An 18,205-nucleotide genomic window follows, 5' to 3' on the forward strand; every position below is an offset into this window, starting at 1 on the left:
CAAAATTTCATCCGAAACAGCCATTTTTACATACAAAATAGCCTTCTTGGTTAGATTAAGCCACGCCTCGAGCAAGGTCATAAGCAAGAAAATGGCCTTTAACTTATCATCAAAAGCAAGCAAACCAAAATGCTACAGCTCGGGAAGAATACCTGTAAAAGCACGAAACTGCTCAGCTGCAAACTTTGCAGTATCCAATTGCATACGCATCAAGTGCACCTTGTTCACCAGTGTCCTCTTTTCATAAGTGGCCTTGAGTTTTTCCCACACAGCATAGGCAATGTCAACACCCTTGAGATCTACCAAAATTTCATCCGAAACAGCCACTTTTACATACAAAATAGCCTTCTTGTTTAGACTAAGCCACGCCTCATGTGTCATAGCTACACGTTTTACATCTTGTAGTGCATCGTCGCAATCTTTCAAGAAAAGAATGCACTACATTCTCTCTTTCCATGAATCAAATCGAGTGCCTTCGAATCTCTTGATTTCGAAGAGATTCGAAATCACCATCGCAATCTTTCAAGAAAAGAATACACTGCATTCTTCACGTCCGAAGAGGAAGAGGCCATTTTATCATTTTTGTGCACAAAAACCAGAAAATTAAATTTCTATAAAAAGTTTCAGAAATTAATAATTTGCTGAAATTTCAATGATTTTTGCAATTTTTTTGCAAAAACAAGTGCCACAAAGGTAATACAACACTTCTAAAAGCTCCCCTTTGAATTTTGTAATGTTTTTCTTCTTCATCGAAGAAGACTGATCATATAGGTGCGGGAGCTCGAGGGCTATCCTTAAAAGTGATCGGCACGCAAATCGGAGCACAAAACAGAGAATTACAACCTGCTGTGAGTTTTTGCAGGTTTAGGGCTTCGGCCAGTTTTGATGCCTACAGGTCCGAGGAGCTCCTGGGAAGCTAGGGAATCACCCAATAGGTGTTTTGGTGCAAATTGGAGGCCAAAAACAGAGAATTCAGCGTGCTGTAATTTCTCGCCAAGTTTTGTTAAGTGTTGTAGAGTGCGTGGAAAGTCAGTGTTTACTTGGGATTTTGTCCGGGGAGACTTCTATTGTGGTTATGCTGCCAAAATCGGGTTAGACTAGGGGAATTCCAGCCTGATAAAGTGGGACAGCTTGTAGAAGTTTACAGATTTTTCTAAGAATAAAGAAATACCGAAAGGGGTGCCAGTCTTTGGGGCCAACAGGGTGTCACTATCTGCTTGGTAGCACTCTAGCTGCCAAGCCGTGGTTTGATTGAAGGTTTAATTCCAGCCACACATTTAATCATAAAGTTCCTCTGTGTTGTAAAGTTCAAGTAAAGATTCGGGTGAAAGCTAAAGTCTACCGCCCTATGGGCCGGTTTCAAACACATTTGTCTTTTCTTCAAGGTTTAGAGCAAGGACAGATTGCATCGTACCCTCTCGGAGCCACCAAAGATCTCAGAGTGCTACTTCCAACGGATCAGAGTGCTACTTCCAACTATGCGAGATCGTGCGTGCTAGACCCTGACCCAGTCATCTTAGAGACGGGAGGCTGGAGACTGTTGGCTTGGGAGAACAACCCCCTAGCCCGTGTTCAGTGGGATCCTGGAGTGGTTTTGGTGGGATCCCTTCACTCCCAAAGACCATCCTCGGATTCCCTTTTTTCAGTACACAGCGCGCCTGGGCCGTCACATCCTTACTGTTCGACGTGAGATTTCTCCAACTGCAGCTGACCATTGGCAGAGAGAGGGCCTCTCACGCCTGAGTTCTTGACACATTTTTGGACAGAGGAGAGAGTCTGTTGAGTATGCAGAGAGGAAGTGGAGAGTAACGGGCATTTTGTTTGCAGATGCAGAGCTTATGCTGATATTAGAGGCCAATACGAGCCACTATTTAGAGGGCAGCCTACCCTCCAAGAGATCATGCACTCTCGAGATCAGAGACAGTTGGGGCGCTACTTGCTAGAGATACAGAGGCACAGGGACACGCTTCTACATCCACCTACAGAGACCCACGTGGGGGGGAGACAATCACATCTTACACACTTCTTTCAGAGACCTACACCCCTTCCACTCCCAGACCCACCGAGGGGAGTGACCCTTCGACATGCTAAGACGAGCGGGTCAGACGACGCCCGCATGCTACAGGATGCCAAGCCCCACGACTCCACCGTAGACAGATCGAGGAGATCTGGACCCGAGCACATCGAGCTGCTGAGGAGAGACGACCCCAGATGATGGTTCACCCAGTTGCGTTCCTTAGGGCAACCCTTCCCATGTACTACATTTTACATCCCCCCATTAGCACAAGATGGAGCTAGCTAAATTGATGCATTTACATGGTTGTACTACCCTCAACATATAGCCATGCACATACCCCTAGTACTAGAGTTCCATACATCCCTATCGATCCCATCATCCACCAGAAGTCCTTTTCTTTTATTCTGTACCAGTTTGAGACTCTCTCTCTCTCTCTCTCTCTCTCTCTCTCTCTCTCTCTCTCTCTCTCTCTCTCTCTCTCTCTCTCTCTCTTTGCACTTTCTATTCATGTGTTGCTATTGATTACTCACTTGGAGTGTCCAAGCCTATAACAGCTTATGTACGAGCTTACGGATCACACAATAGAGCAAATTGAAAATATGCAAGGCATTGATGTTGCAAGGATGAGAGAGATTAGGGATCTATGCATTGAAAGATGAAATATGATGCACAGACGGTTACATGTTGCATCCTTTATGGCGAGGAAGAGGGCAACATAGTGATAGAGAGGTGCATGAATGATGAATAACATTCTTGGACAAGTACACCAAGGGTAATTTGACCTTGCAAGCCCCCCATTTTGATGAGTATGACATTTATAAGGCTAAAAGCAAGTCATTTGCTAATCCAATCGCAAAAGACCAAAACAAGATGCAAGAGTGAATGAAATGGTGGGAAACTTTTGGGACTTGCACACGCGCTTTGCAAGCTTTTGCTCTAAGGGTGCTTTCTCAAGAGACATGTGCCTCTCCATGTGAGAAAGTGGAGCACCTTCTCTCTCATTCATACCAAGAGAAGAAATAGGCTACTCCCATCTCATACAGAGAAGCTTGTGTACATACACATGAACTTGAGGCTCATATCCAAAATCAAAGAGCGCGGCTATGAAAGAATGGAGGTCACATTGAAAATGCTCAATAAGGAAAAAGATGAAGACCGCTTGATTGCCTTGCAAGAGATTCAAAAGGCCATTGCAGAGAGTAGAGATGATCAATAGAGCATACTCCCACTGTTGGTGCCATTCATATTGGGACATCATGCCCAGTTTGTGGTGATGAGGATGAGGATGCGGATGATGATGATGGTGATGGTGATGATGGTGGTGGTGATGAGGACGTCGTTTATGACGATGAGGATATCAGCTATGGTGAGAGTTAGAGATCACTGCTTTTTCTTCCAGCCTCCACCCACCTCTACCCTCTACTCTCCACCCTTGGACCTCCACTTACAGTGTTGACCTCCAGTATCTACTTATGTTTTTTTCCCTCCCACCTCTAGGCTCTACGGTCTACACTCTAGACTCTAGTCTCTAGTACCAGTGTGACATGAAACTTTTCGGGGTTTTGCCCGTCTCAGGTTTTCAAGGTTTTGAAACGTTTTGTTTCGGGCCCTAAGAAAACAGACGATTCATTTTTCATGCATAAACATACATATAAATAATCAGCATAAGTATGTAGTGGCATTGATTTTTGTGTGTGACAACCTCAAATACATATACATTGTATGTCCACAAGAAGAAACTCCAATTTTCAAACCTTAACAAGTTGGTCATACAATATTTTGAGCCTAAAACTTGTTCTGGAAACTTTAAAAAATGACAACCATTTCAGGCTGTTTCGTCGAAACGTTTCGATTGCTTACAGGTTTTAGGGTTTCAGAGCCACGAAACGCATTTTTACGTCACTATGGGACTCTCTACTTATGTTTTGGATTTAGGAGCCTACTCTCCTTCACGTTTTGGCTTGCTTCTACGGTGCTTTTCTCTGGAAGCCTACTTCATCACATTGAGGCTCCATCTTCCACTTTTTGTTCTTTGTCTACATGCCTTTGGCGAGTCACATTTGTGTTAGTTATGGTGTTCATTGACAGATTCGTGTACTGTGTGTAGATTGAGCAGCGAGCTAGTCTCTAAATGCAAATTCTAAAGTTTCTATGGTTTTGCGTTCCTGTATAAAATTTTAAACATGGTGGTGTAGTATGTAAACTTTTAAGTATCATATAGAGGCTATCCGACGTGTGGAATTTCCGAGGGGGTCTGATCCGTACTTCGGTACCCGGTACATCGTGGATAATCATTGGTTGCAGTTTTTAGGGTTCAACTGAAAGTCCATAGTTGGGTTCTTTTAATGTCTAACCCCCTTGGGGTTGCCACGTCACCAACTTATGACATTCTCTATAGTTTTAATGCTCTAACCCCCTGTGGGGTCATACCACATCACCAACTTGTGACACCCTTTGCCCTACATTTATGTGTACAAGCTGGCTGCCCAAGCCAAATCAGCCCCCACAACCCCAAGAGATGAGGGAAGAAATACGAAATATGGGAAACTAGGCTAACAAGGGCCGAGCACTAGGGAAAAATAGTCCCAAGATTGGAAAAATATCCCACGCCTACAATAGGCTAGACACCCGCAAAAAAAGCCAATCCCAGGGTCGACAAGGCTGAAAATGACCAAGGAGAAAAACATTTGACCTCTGTCAAAGGATATCTTTGTCAACAACCCCAGATAAGTGTCCAATTGCACAAGATATAGCAATCAACCAATCCATCTCCTCTGTGAAACACAACCATAGGAGCCAACTCCAAACTATGAGAGCAAATCCCATAGCTATCCAAACACTGCTCTTTCTCAAGAACTAAGGCATAAATGATGTCTCCCCTGCTCGATCACAAAGCCGCATGCTTGCTTCCCTTGCGGGAAGGCACGGCACCATAACGCCCAGCTGGAGAAACTCAGATCAATCCACCAATGCTCCACACCTTGGATCGTCCACAAGGTTCCACTCAGAGTGAAAAAGTTGGGTCAAACAAGGGTAGCAGATGAGGAAATCGTAGAAGAGCCTCCATGTACCCAATTAGCTCCAAACTCGCAAAAATGCAAGAAAAGACGCAAGAAGAAACAGCATGGCTCTTCTCTCTTGATCAAGTCCAATACGACACCCGAACGGGCTACTCCGAGCAGCCAAGGTGGTCGTAACACCAAGGCTCTCATAGCATATCAAAATAGGCTGCAAAAGATAAAGTTATGACACAAACTAGCCTTCAATCCAATGGACACCTCGATGCCAATTTGCCTCGACTCCTATAGGATCCTCTACCAAACCAAAAGACCTACAATGGCCATATATACATACAAGGCAATAGTGGAGAAGAGAGATCAAGAGGTAGATAGACTGGACATCTAAGAATGAGAGAGAGAGAGAGAGAGAGAGAGAAGAAGAAAGGAAATGAAATGATATATTAACGTCTTCAAAAGGCCAAAATGACCTATGAGACCAATCCGTTACAAAGTGGTGAATCTGATACCACGTCTGCATACAAAAAAATGAATCTAGTTGGGATTGTGTGGGGTATGGGTGACCACTGATATAATGGGTGCCCAATATGGGCAATAACCCTTGGGGTGCTCTAGGAGCAAGGCCTATCTATTGAACCTCATTACGGCAATAAAGGCAGGTCTGGAGAGATAGGGAACAAGCCTCAAGGTTGCCTCTACAAGAGTGGCTTCCCTCTGATCTCCTAGGTCTGCATATGAAAAGATTACTTGCGAAGGGGGGTTGGTTGATTACTTGTTGAAGATGGGTTTCATTCCAGTCTAGCCCATGGAGTTTTCCGAGAGGCAATTCTTAGCTGAGAAAATATGAAGTTTCTAGTCAACTAGGGTTGCTTAAGGGTATCTACCCTAAAGATATAATGACAAATAGCCAACTCTGTAAGTGCAAATTATCGTAGTTTTAGATGCATTTCTTTCAGGTTATAAGACAAGGTATAAATTTCAAGGCTTCCACTCATAGGCCAGGATTCATGGCAACCAAGGGGTTGTTGTGTAGCTAGAGGTATGAGTAGACTAGGTTAAGTTGTGTGCCAGGAGGCAGCATTAAAAGTTATATAAAGTGAGCAAGTGTGTGTGTGTGTGTGTGTGTGTGTGTTTACACAAAGTCCAAGTGCCAAGTGTCTGCACTTTCTTCTTTTGACTGAGCCTTTCATGGGTTGTTTGTGGATGAGTGGTCGTCTCCTCCTTTGTGTGTGCGGTCGCGCGGTACTTACACTGCCTCAACTGTCCTTCACTAGGGTCGCCTGATACTTGCCATGCTTGAACTTCCCGTCACTAGGGTCGCCTCGCATAGAAACAAGGGAACGGGGGATGGCACGATAGGGCCGAGGGACAGGGGGATAGGGACAGGGACAGCCATGGCCCGGGGCATTTAGAGACGGATGGCCATAGCCATGGCCATTTTACGGTGGACCACAAGGCTAGCCGTTCGGAACAGCGTTCCGCAACAGCAGCCGGTAGGGAAGAGTAGGGAGACGGCCACACAGACAGGTTTTTTAAAAGAATTTTTTAAACTACAAAACGGCTAGAAATAGCTACTCTCTAGGGAGCCTTCGGGCCTTTTACACAAGGTTTAGGGGCTCTTTTCGAGGCCCTAGAAGAAGGCCCTCAATGCATTATGCAATACTCAAGCCTAAAGCTCACGCTCTATGCTTTAGCTCAAGCCTCAAGCTTCACTTGCTCCCTCCCCTACTCTCGCAAGCTCTCAAGAGTCAAGCTCCCTCTACTCTCTCAAGCATCAAGCTCCCAAGGCTTGATCTCTCTGTTAGGTGCAGCGCAATGAATGTTTGCGCTTTGCTCAAGATTAGTGCTCCGAACTATGCTCAAGGTTCCTTTTGTTCTTATGGAAGGTAGAGCCTTCCGTTCTTAATGAGAGAGTGCTATGATCACAAACAAAGTGAATGGACACTGTGCGTGCAAGTGTATGAGACTGAGAAGATAATACGACACCAGAGACGTAAAACCCTCCTCCGAAGGCCCGACTCTCGTCGACGAGAGTGGTCTACTTATGATTGCACAATCTGGTACAATGGTGATGCATGAGACTGATGCAAGTCTAGTGTTAGGTGCAGCGGAATGAATGTTGTATTTTCTCAAGATTAGTGATCTTTATTGCTCAAGGTTCCTTTTAGTTCTTTAGGGAAAGAGAGAGCTTTCCGTCATGTAGAGTGTTGTGGTCACGAACAAAGTGAGTGGATTGTGCGTGCAAGTGAATGAGACTGAGAGGAGAGAGAAGAGATACGACACCCGAGAGGTTGTAAAACCCTCCTCCGAAGGCCTCACTCTCGTCGGCGAGAGTGGTCTATTCTTTGATTGCACAAGGATGTACAATGCATATGCAATGGACTATGCCGATGACGACGACGACGACGATGGCTGAAATCTGAGATCTTCTAATCGCTGAATTTCGGGACTGTTTCGGTGGCTGAAAATGACTGTTTTGGCTGCGTTTTTATGGCTGAAAATGGGGGAACATCTGCAACCAACTTGGGGAGAATCTGCTACTGTTCTAACTGCTGAAAACGCTGTGGTTCTGATGCAGCAAGGGCTGTAAATCAGAAACGCTGGCTGAATCTGGCTTTCACCAAAAACGCTAGGCTGATTGTATCTGCAAACACAAAACGCTGATGGATGTGGTGCATGCGAGGCTGATCCGACTCTGCAAAGCAAAAACGCTGGAAATCTGCAAAGTGGGCTGGCGTTTTTGTGAAGAAAATGCTGGCTGAATCTGTAGTGTTTTTGCAAGCAAAAACGCTAGGTCTTGGGCTATCTGCCGGGGGATTATCGCCAGAAGGGGGAGACTTCACGGCGGTGGGTGATGCTGTGGAAAATGCCAAAGCTAGGTGAGGGTGGCGATGGATCTTGATGCTGAGGGGGGTACTGCTGAGAAGTTGCCTGTTGAGCGGGAAGCTCCTGCTGCCTCTTCTGCCAGAAAGTGCTAACTTGGGTTTGCTCATAAATTAACTTAGCAAAATTGCCCTACCTACTTTTGTTGGAAAGTCGCTTAAAAATAATAAGTGAAAATAACCAAAAATAGGAAAATAGGCTAAATGCACTAGAAAATTCCCCTAACTGATGCTAATGGATTCTGATGGGAATTCCGATGATCATGCTGTGTGCAACCAGAGGATATGCATCTATGCTAAGTGATTGGGCATGCACGGTCTACGAATAGACTCACAAAAGTGCCAGATCACTGCTAATCTAACTTGACTGAACTGACTGAACCCTACTCTGGCATAGCTTGTCCACGGACACATAGGGTTGGGATGTGTCACGTGACATCTAGGCTATGTCGACGATGACGATGGCGATGACGAAGTCGACCTAAGGGCTGAAATCTGCAATCTTTCTACTACTGTCCAAAAACGTTATGGGCTGAAATCTGCGACTAGTCCAAAAATGCTGATTTGGGGGCTGTTTCTGTGGGTCTTGGTCGATGAAAATCTGCAGGTTTAGGGCTGAAAACAGAGGTTCCTAAAGGCTGAAAACTGATGGTCTTTCCGAGCTGAATCTGCTACCTTTTAAGGGCTGAATCTACAAGTACTTCAATGATGAAAAACGCTGCATTGCTGAATCTGCAAAGGTTGAATGTGGGACCAACCAAAAACGCTAGAGGCTGAAGTTGGACCAAAAACGCTAGAGAAGGTCTTTTGCTGCTGAGGATGCTGATGCAAAATCGCTATCTGATGGGGTCTTCTGGCAATCCTTGGTTAAAGGAAAACGCTAGGCTGTTGGGTTCCCGCGGTGAAGCTTGGAGATGGAAATGCCAATGATGGGGGATCTTTGCTTAGAGGGAATCCACCAAGGCTTGGTCTTGCTGAAAAGTTGTCTGCTCGGCTTGGCTTCTGTTGCCTCTTCTGCCATTTAGTGCTAGCTCTAGTTTGCTTATATACAAACTAAGCAAAATTGCACTACCTACTTTCCAACAAAAGTCGCTTAAAAATAATAAGTGAAAAATGTCAAAAATAGATAAAATAAGCTAAATGCATTGGAAAATTTCCCTAAAGGATTCTGATGGGAATGCTTATGTTCATGTTGTGTGCAACCAGAGGATATGCATCTACACTTAGTGACTGGGCTTGCACGGTCTACGAATAGACTCACAAAAGTGCCAGATCACTTCTAAATCTAGACTGAATTGACTGAACTGAACCCTGACCATGCTGTAGCTTGTCCACGGACACATAGGGTTGGATGTGTCACGTGACATCCCCTCCTTTTCAAAATGAGATACTGGTACTGAACTGTATGGTGTCGAGGGAGATCGCCAATAGCATCCAGAATCTTGGAGAATCTTGGAAGGGACTCTTCGCCGGCCAACTCTGATGTGTGGGTCGTGCGGTACTTGAACTTCATAAAGGTCTGCAACGCTTGCTTCTTTGGGCCGCGCCGAAAGCGACACAAAGTCTTCTCTGGCTCCTTCGATGCTTCAACTTCGTCGAGAGTCATGCTTCTTTCTTCTTCAAGAATCTCCATGGCTGAAAATTCCTGAAACCATTTCCAACACAAAACCATGAACATACCTATTCCATGTAAAGTGAATGGAAAAAATCTCGTCTTCCTCAAAGACTGTGCATGCAATGTAGATGAACAAAGAGACCGAGTACCAAACCATTCACCACACATACGCAAACAATAAGATCGAATCTTTCTCTTATGATCTAAGTCAATCACCTGTAGCAATTCACAACGGAAATGCCCATGCTTAGTGCTCACACTTTCATATGCTCGTTCTACGAATGTGTCATATCAAGGAAGAGACGTGCAATGTGACTTCGTTAAAACCATACTTTTCAGCTTTTCATAAACAATCCGCATACATCCGTGCTCATTCATGAGTGAAACGTGCTCAATGTACAATATGTCATGCCTAGTAAAAGGGACTAAAATACAAGAAACGATCACAAAGGAAACACTCGAACAATGCGTGCGTATCAATCATGCGAACACATAATACTTCCTGTGAGGGTTCTGTGGACCTAGGCTCGAGAGCCAAGATCGCTTCTTCCTGAATGATCGAATCGTCCTGTGGGGGTTCTTTGGACCTCGACTCGAAAGCCAAGATCGGTTCTTCGTGATTGATCGAATCTACAACGAGGTTAGCTTCGCTAGAAAAAGCATCCACTAACACATCATCCTTGTGAACAATCACATCATCTTTATGCAACTCATCATGCTTGTGAGAAATCACATCTTGATCATGCAAATCGTCATGCTTGTCATTATCACCCAAATCATCATGCAAATCATTGTCATTCAAATCATCATCATGCTTCTCATAATCATGCAAATCCTGTGTGTCATGCTTTAAAGAAGAAGAGACTGAGAGAGTTTCCTTCTCTTGAATCCTTTCAATCTTGTCCTGCATATTAGCAATAAGAGAGGGAGAATGAACAATGTCCTCTCCACGAATGACAATGGGAGAATCACTTTTGGCATGGAGAGTGAGAGTGTTATCCTCCCCATCAATGAGAGGGTTAAGATCAGGAAACCATCGAATGCCCAAAATCATATCACATCCTGAGAGAGGAGAGACAACAAATCTTCTCGTGAAGGCAGCTTGTTGAATTGCAAACAACACACCAAGACACTCTTGCGTGATGAGAGCGTCCATACCGGGAACAAAGCCAAAGACCTCGAGAGGAGATTTCTGACTAACTTCTAGGCGGGCTCTCTCAACAACAGAGGGACTGATCACATCATGCATACTACCTGGGTCAAACAATATAACAAAACGCTGCCCCGACACTTGACCATAACATTTAATGAGAGAATTATCAATGGAAGGGTCAAGAGAAACTTGGGGCACACTCGTGTTATCATTAATTGCATTGACAGAGGAAGTGGGTTATGTGGATTCTTTAGATTCATTCGATCCAAGCTTAGGACATGTTCTTTTTATGTGATCCTTAATGTGACAATGAAAACAACGTCCTTCCTTAGAATAAGTGCTTTGCTCTTCGGACGTGATGTATCCTCCTACAATTCCTTGTGCTACCTTTTCATCTGGAGTAAGCTTAGGTTTAGCAATTGTGTTAACCTTACCCTTAGGTTCATTGGAAGCATTCTTTTCTGAGAGACTGTTGGAAGATTGGTTAGAAAAGTTACCATTCTTACCGTTCTGAGGGTTCAGTAAGGTCGATCTCAAAAGTGGATACCATCAGGTAAGGGTATTCAAAGGCGACATCTACAAGACCGCCTTTTACACAGAGCGAGGGCAATGAGAGTATGTGGTTATGCCTTTTGGATTGACATGTCCCGTGGGTACATTTAACCGTCTCATGGTAGGCCATTTTGGCAATATGGTTGGCGTGTGTGTGTTTATGTTTCTTGATGATATTCTCATTTTTTCCGCATCGTGGGAACAACATGAAAAGGATGTAGAAAGGGTTTTAGGCCATTTGGATGAGTGTCAACTGTATATTGCAGCTAAGAAATCTGAGTTTTTTCTCACTAAAGTTACTTATCTGAGTTATATCATTTCTGCAAACGGCGTCAAGCTAGATCCCGCGAAGGTAGAACAGGTTCGTAATTGGGATTTACCCAAGACTGCATATGATATGCGTTCTTTTCTTGGTTTTTGTCACGCATATAGTTCACAGATAAAGAATTTTGCACGCATTGCCGCACCCATGACAGATGTTTTAAAAGGGGTAAAAACTCGCCGCTAGCGTGTGGATTTGCCTGAGACAGCCATTGAGTCTTTCGCAGCTCTCAAGGTTGCGGTGACGGAAGCGTCGTGTCTCGTCCTTGCCTCTTGGGACGACCCCTTTGAGATCTGGACGGATGTGAGCAATGTCGCCATAGGAGCTGTACTTCCACAGCATGGCCGTCTAGTTGCCTTTCTTAGTCGGAAGTTAAATAGTGCAAAAAAGAACTATTCAGTTTATGACAAAGAACTTATGTCTGTCATTCACTCTCTCAAGCATTGGAAGCATTTTCTGTATGGTAGAGAGTTCACAGTTCGCACAGATCACCAAGCCCTCAAGTGGCTCCAGTCTATGCTAGTGCACATTGGAGTGATCACCAAGCACGGTGGTCACAATTTTTTGAGCAATTTGGTGCTTTGATTGAGTATGTGCCTAGTAAAGCTAACCCTGTTGCAGATGCGTTAAGTCGCAAAGGACAGATCCTGGCTCTTGAGTCAAGTTCCACAATTTCTATTCAATGTGTGTCTTTTGACAGCATGAAGAACCAGTATGTAGATTCCGAGTTTGGTAACCAATGGTTTCAGGCTCTTGCTTTCCAAGGGCCCAGCAACTATCTCATTCGTGAAAGTTTGTTATATTTTCGTCACCGTCTATGTGTGTTGCCCTCTCTCAGGACAACCATATTGCATGATGCTCATGACTCTCTCACGGGTGGGCACAGGGGAAGGAACACCACTTTGGAAAAAATAGAAAGATTCTTTTATTGGCCCAAAATGCGAAAAGATCTTGTTATGTCACACAATGCACCATTTGTCAAAAGGTAAAAGCTCCTCGTGTAAGGTGCAGCGGAATGAATGTTGTATTTTCTCAAGATTAGTAATCTTTATTGCTCAAGGTTCCTTTTAGTTCTTAGGAAAAGACAGAGCTTTCCGTCTTATGGAGAGTGTTATGATCACGAACAAAGTGAGTGGATATTGTGCGTGCAAGTGAATGAGACTGAGAGAAGGAGAGAGAAGAGATACGACACCGAGAGGTTGTAAAACCCTCCTCCGAAGGCCCCACTCTTGTCGGCGAGAGTGGTCTACTTTGATTGCACAAAGGTGTACAATGCGTATGCAATGGACTAATGCAAGTTAGACTATGCCGATGACAACGACGGTGATGACGACGACGACTTGATGGCTGAAATCTGTGATCTTCTAATCGCTGAATTCGGGGACTGTTTTGGTGGCTGAAAATGACTGTTTTGGCTGTGTTTTCTTGGGCTAAAGTTGGGGGGGACTTCTGCAACCGACTGGGGGCTGATCTGCTATTGTTCATCTGCTGGCAATCTGCGTTTGTCAATGGCTGTTGTACCTGCTGAAAACGCTGCAACAGCAGGGCTATTCAAGGCTGAAAAACGCTGCAAGGCAGCAGTCCTAGCGTTAGTGTTTGCTTGACAAAAACGCTGAAGAGGCAGGGACCAAAAATGCCAGCATAAGGCTGATTTGAAAACGCTATGATGGGGCTGATCTGCAGGTGGGTAAAACGCTAGAAGGCGGAAGCTTCAAGGCGATGGATCTGCTGCTGAGGGGGGTTACTGCTGAGAAGTTGCCTGTTGAGCGGGAAGCTCCTGCTGCCTCTTCTGCCAGAAAGTGCTAACTTGGGTTTGCTTATCTATTAACTTAGCAAAATTGCCCTACCTACTTTTGTTGGAAAGTCGCTTAAAAATAATAAGTGAAAATACCAATAAATAGGAAAATAGGCTAAATGCACTAGAAAATTCCCCTAACTGATGCTAATGGATTCTGATAGGAATTCCGATGATCATGCTGTGTGCAACCGGAGGATATGCATCTATGCTAAGTGACTGGGCATGCACGGTCTACAAATAGACTCACAAAAGTGCCAGATCACTGCTAATCTAAACTGACTGGACTGACTGAACCCTGTTGTGGTGTAGCTTGTCCACGGACACATAGGGTTGGGATGTGTCACGTGACATCCCCTCCTTTTCAAAGTGAGGTACTGGTACCGAACTGTATGGCGTCTAGGGAGGTCGCCAATAGCATCCGGAATCCTGGAAGGACTCTTCGCCGGCCCACTCCGATGTGTGGGTCGTGCGGTACTTGAACTTCAAAAAGGTTTTCAACGCTTGCTTCTTTGGGCCGCGCCGAAAGCGACACAGTTTTTTGTGGCTCCTTCAATGCTTCAACTTCGTCTAGAGTCATGCTTCTTTCTTCTTCAAGAATCTCCATGGCTCCTGAAACCATTTCCAACACAAAACAATGAACATACCTATTCCATGTAAAGTGACTGGAAAAAATATTGTCTTCCTCAAAGACTGTGCATGCAATGTAGACGAACATACAGATGGAGTGACAAGTCGTTCATCAAACACATGCAAACAATGAGATCGAATCTTTCTCTTATGATCTAGAGCAATCAACTGTGGCAATTCACAACGGAAATGCCCATGCATGGTGCTCACGCTTTCATGTGCTCGTTCTACGAATGTGTCATGCCAAGGAAGACACATGGAATGTGACTTCCTTACATACATACTTTTCAACTTTTCATGAAAAATCCGCATACATTCGTACTCATTCATGAATGAAACGTGCTCAACGTACAATATGTCATGCCTAGTAAAAGGGATCACATAAAGACGCTGACTAAAATACAGGAACGATCACGAATGAAACACTCGAACAATGCGTGCGTATCAATCATGCGAACACATAATACTTCTTGTGAGGGTTCTGTGGACATAGGCTCGAGAGCCAAGATCGGTGCTTCCTGAATGATCGAATCGTCCTGTGGGGGTTCTTTGAACAGCGACTCGAAAGCCAAGATCGGATCTTCGTGATTGATCGAATCTACAACGAGGTTAGCTTCGCTAGCAAAAGCATCCACTAACACATCATCCTTGTGAGCAATCACATCATCTTCATGCAATTCATCATGCTTGTGATAAATCACATCTTGATCATGCAAATCATCATGCTTGTCATTGTCATCCAAATCATCATGCTCATCATTATCATTCAAATCATCATGCTTATCATCATCATTCAATTCATCATGCTTCTCACAATCATTCAAGTCATCATCATGCTTCACACAAATCATTCAAATCATCATCATGCTTCACACAATCATGCAAATCCTGGTGTCATGCTTTGGAGAAGAAGAGACTGAGAGAGTCTCCGTCTCCTGAATCTCTTGCATTTGTGCCGGCACGTGAGAAAAGAGTCGCAAGAACTCCTGCATGTGTCGGTCTCTCTGTTCTTGTCTTGCCTTTCTTTCTGCTTCTCTTTCTACTACTCTTGCCTTTCTTTCTGCTTCTCTTTTTGCGTGGCTGCGATCCATTTTTGCTTTTACTTCTGCGTGTCTATGATTCATTTCATCATTTCTTGCTTCGCGTTCTACGTTCCTTTCCATAAACATCAACTCCAAAGCCTCCATAGGAGTTAGTGCAATCCTTGATGTAGATGGGGAAGGGGGAGGGTCGGAAAAACCTCCTGGTGGGAAAAATTCTTCCTTGCCTCTCTCATGCTCACCACCTCCAAGCGAAGTATCCATTCCGCTTCGAGTGATGACCACTCTGAAGTCGTGGGTTCTTGTGGGTTCTTGGGTTCTTGAGCTCATGAGGAACTTGGGTTCTTGAGGGTCTTGGGTTCTTAAGTTCACGAGGGACTTCGGTTCTTGAAGTTCTTGAGGTTCTTCTTTCGCTTGCAAACCGCATTTGAGAAGGATCTTCTCTTCACCCCAGTTATACTCCTTTCCGTGGGCGCACCCCTTGGCGGCCTTGCGCTCACACCAAGGTTGCTTTTTCCCACCTCACGTCGATTGCCCGGCCGCTAAGTGCACGGTCCGCTCTCAATGAGTGAAAAGAGACACAAGCGGAGGCTGGACAAGCCTTTCTTTCTTGGGATTCCTGTCACTCTTCAACAAAACACGATTAGGAATCGACACGCCCAAGCCAACTTGGGTTCGTGCGACCTTAACAAGCAAAAAAATTGTGGTTCTTGTGGTTCTTTCCTTGAGTGATACAGAACACCGCCAAAGCTCTGATACCAATGTTAGGTGCAGCGGAATGAATGTTGTATTTTCTCAAGATTAGTGATCTTTATTGCTCAAGGTTCCTTTTAGTTCTTAGGGAAAGAGAGAGCTTTCCGTCTCATGGAGAGGGCTATGATCACGAACGAAGTGAGTGGATATTGTGCGTGCAAGTGAATGAGACTGAGAGAAGGAGAGAGAAGAGATACGACACCGAGAGGTTGTAAAACCCTCCTCCGAAGGTCCCACTCTCGTCGACGAGAGTGGTCTACTTTGATTGCACAAAGGTGTACAATGCGTATGCAATGGACTGATGCAAGTTGGACTATGCCGATGACAACGACCGCTGAATTCGGGGACTGTTTTGGTGGCTGAAAATGACTGTTTTTGCTGCGTTTTCTTGGGCTAAAGTGGGGGGGACTTCTGCAGCCGACTGGGGGCTGATCTGCTACTGTTCATCTGCTGGGAATCTGCGTTTGTCAATGGTTGTTGTACCTGCTGAAAACGCTGCAATAGCAGCGCTATTCAAGGCTGAAAAACGCTGCAAGGCAGCAGTCCTAGCGGTAGTGTTTGCTTGACAAAAACGCTGAAGGGGCAGGAACCAAAAACGCCAGCATGAGGCTGATTTGAAAACGCTATGATGGGACTGATTTGCAGGTGGGTAAAACGCCAGAAGGTGGAAGCTTCAAGGCGATGGATCTGCTGCTAGAGAAGGAAACGCCAAGGGAGGGGTGGTGATGGCGATGGATCTGATGCTGAGGGGGGTTACTGCTGAGAAGTTGCCTGTTGAGCGAGAAGCTCCTGCTGCCTCTTCTGCCAGAAAGTGCTAACTTGGGTTTGCTTATATATTAACTTAGCAAAATTGCCCTACCTACTTTTGTTGGAAAGCCACTTAAAATAATAAGTGAAAATACCAATAAATAGGAAAATAGGCTAAATACACTGAAAAATTCCCCTAACTGATGCTAATGGATTCTGATGGGAATTCCGATGATCATGCTGTGTGCAACCGGAGGATATGCATCTATGCTAAGTGACTGGGCATGCACGGTCTACGAATAGACTCACAAAAGTGCCAGATCACTGCTAATCTAAGGTGATTGGACTGACTGAACCCTGCTGTGGTGTAGCTTGTCCACGGACACATAGGGTTGGGATGTGTCACGTGACACCTCGGGGTTAGCAGCAAGGCCTCTTGCTACCGCTGCCTATTCCCGACAGGCCTTTTCAAGATATTTATATGGATTTTGTGACTAACCTTCCACCTAGTTTGCATTCAAGGAACACTCAATGTTTGACAATTGTTGATCGTTTCAGCAAATTTTGCATGTTGTTTCCTTGTAAGACCACAGTTACTGCACAAGATGTAGCACGGTTGTTCATAAAGCATTGGTACCCCCTCTGTGGTTTACCGAAGTCAATCATTTCGGATAGGGATGTTAAGTTCACGTCCAATTTTTGACGCACTCTCTTTGAAAATTTTGGCACTAAGTTGAATTTTTCATCGGCTTTTCATCCACGGTCATATGGTCAAACAAAAATTTACAATCAGTTGGCTTTTGATGTTTTGAAGTCATATGTGCATGATCAACAATCTCATTGGGAGCTCTATCTCCCATTGGTCCAAGCAATTTTGAATGACTCTTATTCCTCGACCATTGGTAGAACTCCGTATGAGGCAGATTTTGGCCGTCTGTTCTAGTCACTCTTAACTCGCTCGGTCAATCAAATGCCTGATGCCAATGATGAAAGTCTGTCGTTATGAGATTTCTGAGAGTGTGAAGCTTCGGCTAAGCAAAGCTCAAGAATCTTACTCACGACAGGCTAACAAGCATCGTCACGATGTTTCTATCAAGGAAGGGCATTGGGTTTATTTTAAGGATCATGAAGCAACGTCTTAAGCAAGTCCGAAAGAAGTGTCCTAAATTGTCTTTCCTATCATTAAAAAGATCAATGAGGTTTCTATGAAATTAGAATTTCCTTACTCATGGTCAAAGCACAACGTTTTCCATCTTTCTTGGTTGAAAGTGTTTCAGGGTACACCTCCAAAGGACATTTCCGAAGAAGAAGAGCCCGAGATCATCGATGAAGCTAAAGTCATGGAGCCAGAGCAAGTGTTGTTGCATCGGTTTCGCCATGGCTCAAAGGAGCAAGTCATATAGTATTTTTTGAAGTTCAAGGATCGAGGAACCCATGAGGCAATGTGGGTTGATGAAGAATTTTTCAAAGATTATCCAGAGTTGTTGGCAGACTACAAGGAATCCATGCAGCTCAGTACCAATACCTCACTTTGAAAAGGAGGGGATGTCACGTGCACATCTAACCCTATGTGCATGTGGACAAGCTATCTAAGGTCTAGGGTTCAGGTTAGCGTAGGAAGTGTTCTGGCACCTTTGTGAGCCTGTGAGCAGGCCGTGCATGTCCAGGCACTTAGAGTAGTT

The 18,205-nt window shown here is 44.6% G+C and overlaps 1 protein-coding gene across 4 annotated transcripts in view; it reads right to left on the minus strand.

The window, feature by feature from the left end:
- The window catches only part of LOC147435417 (uncharacterized), a 183,526-nt gene that overhangs the window by 107,891 nt on the left and 57,430 nt on the right, over positions 1 to 18,205 (minus strand). The gene's annotated exons all lie outside the window — the stretch shown is intronic.

Source organism: Adiantum capillus-veneris, chromosome 18, assembly GCF_014529385.1.
Source record: "Adiantum capillus-veneris isolate H3 chromosome 18, ASM1452938v2, whole genome shotgun sequence".
In the NCBI taxonomy this organism is placed as follows: domain Eukaryota; kingdom Viridiplantae; phylum Streptophyta; class Polypodiopsida; order Polypodiales; family Pteridaceae; genus Adiantum; species Adiantum capillus-veneris.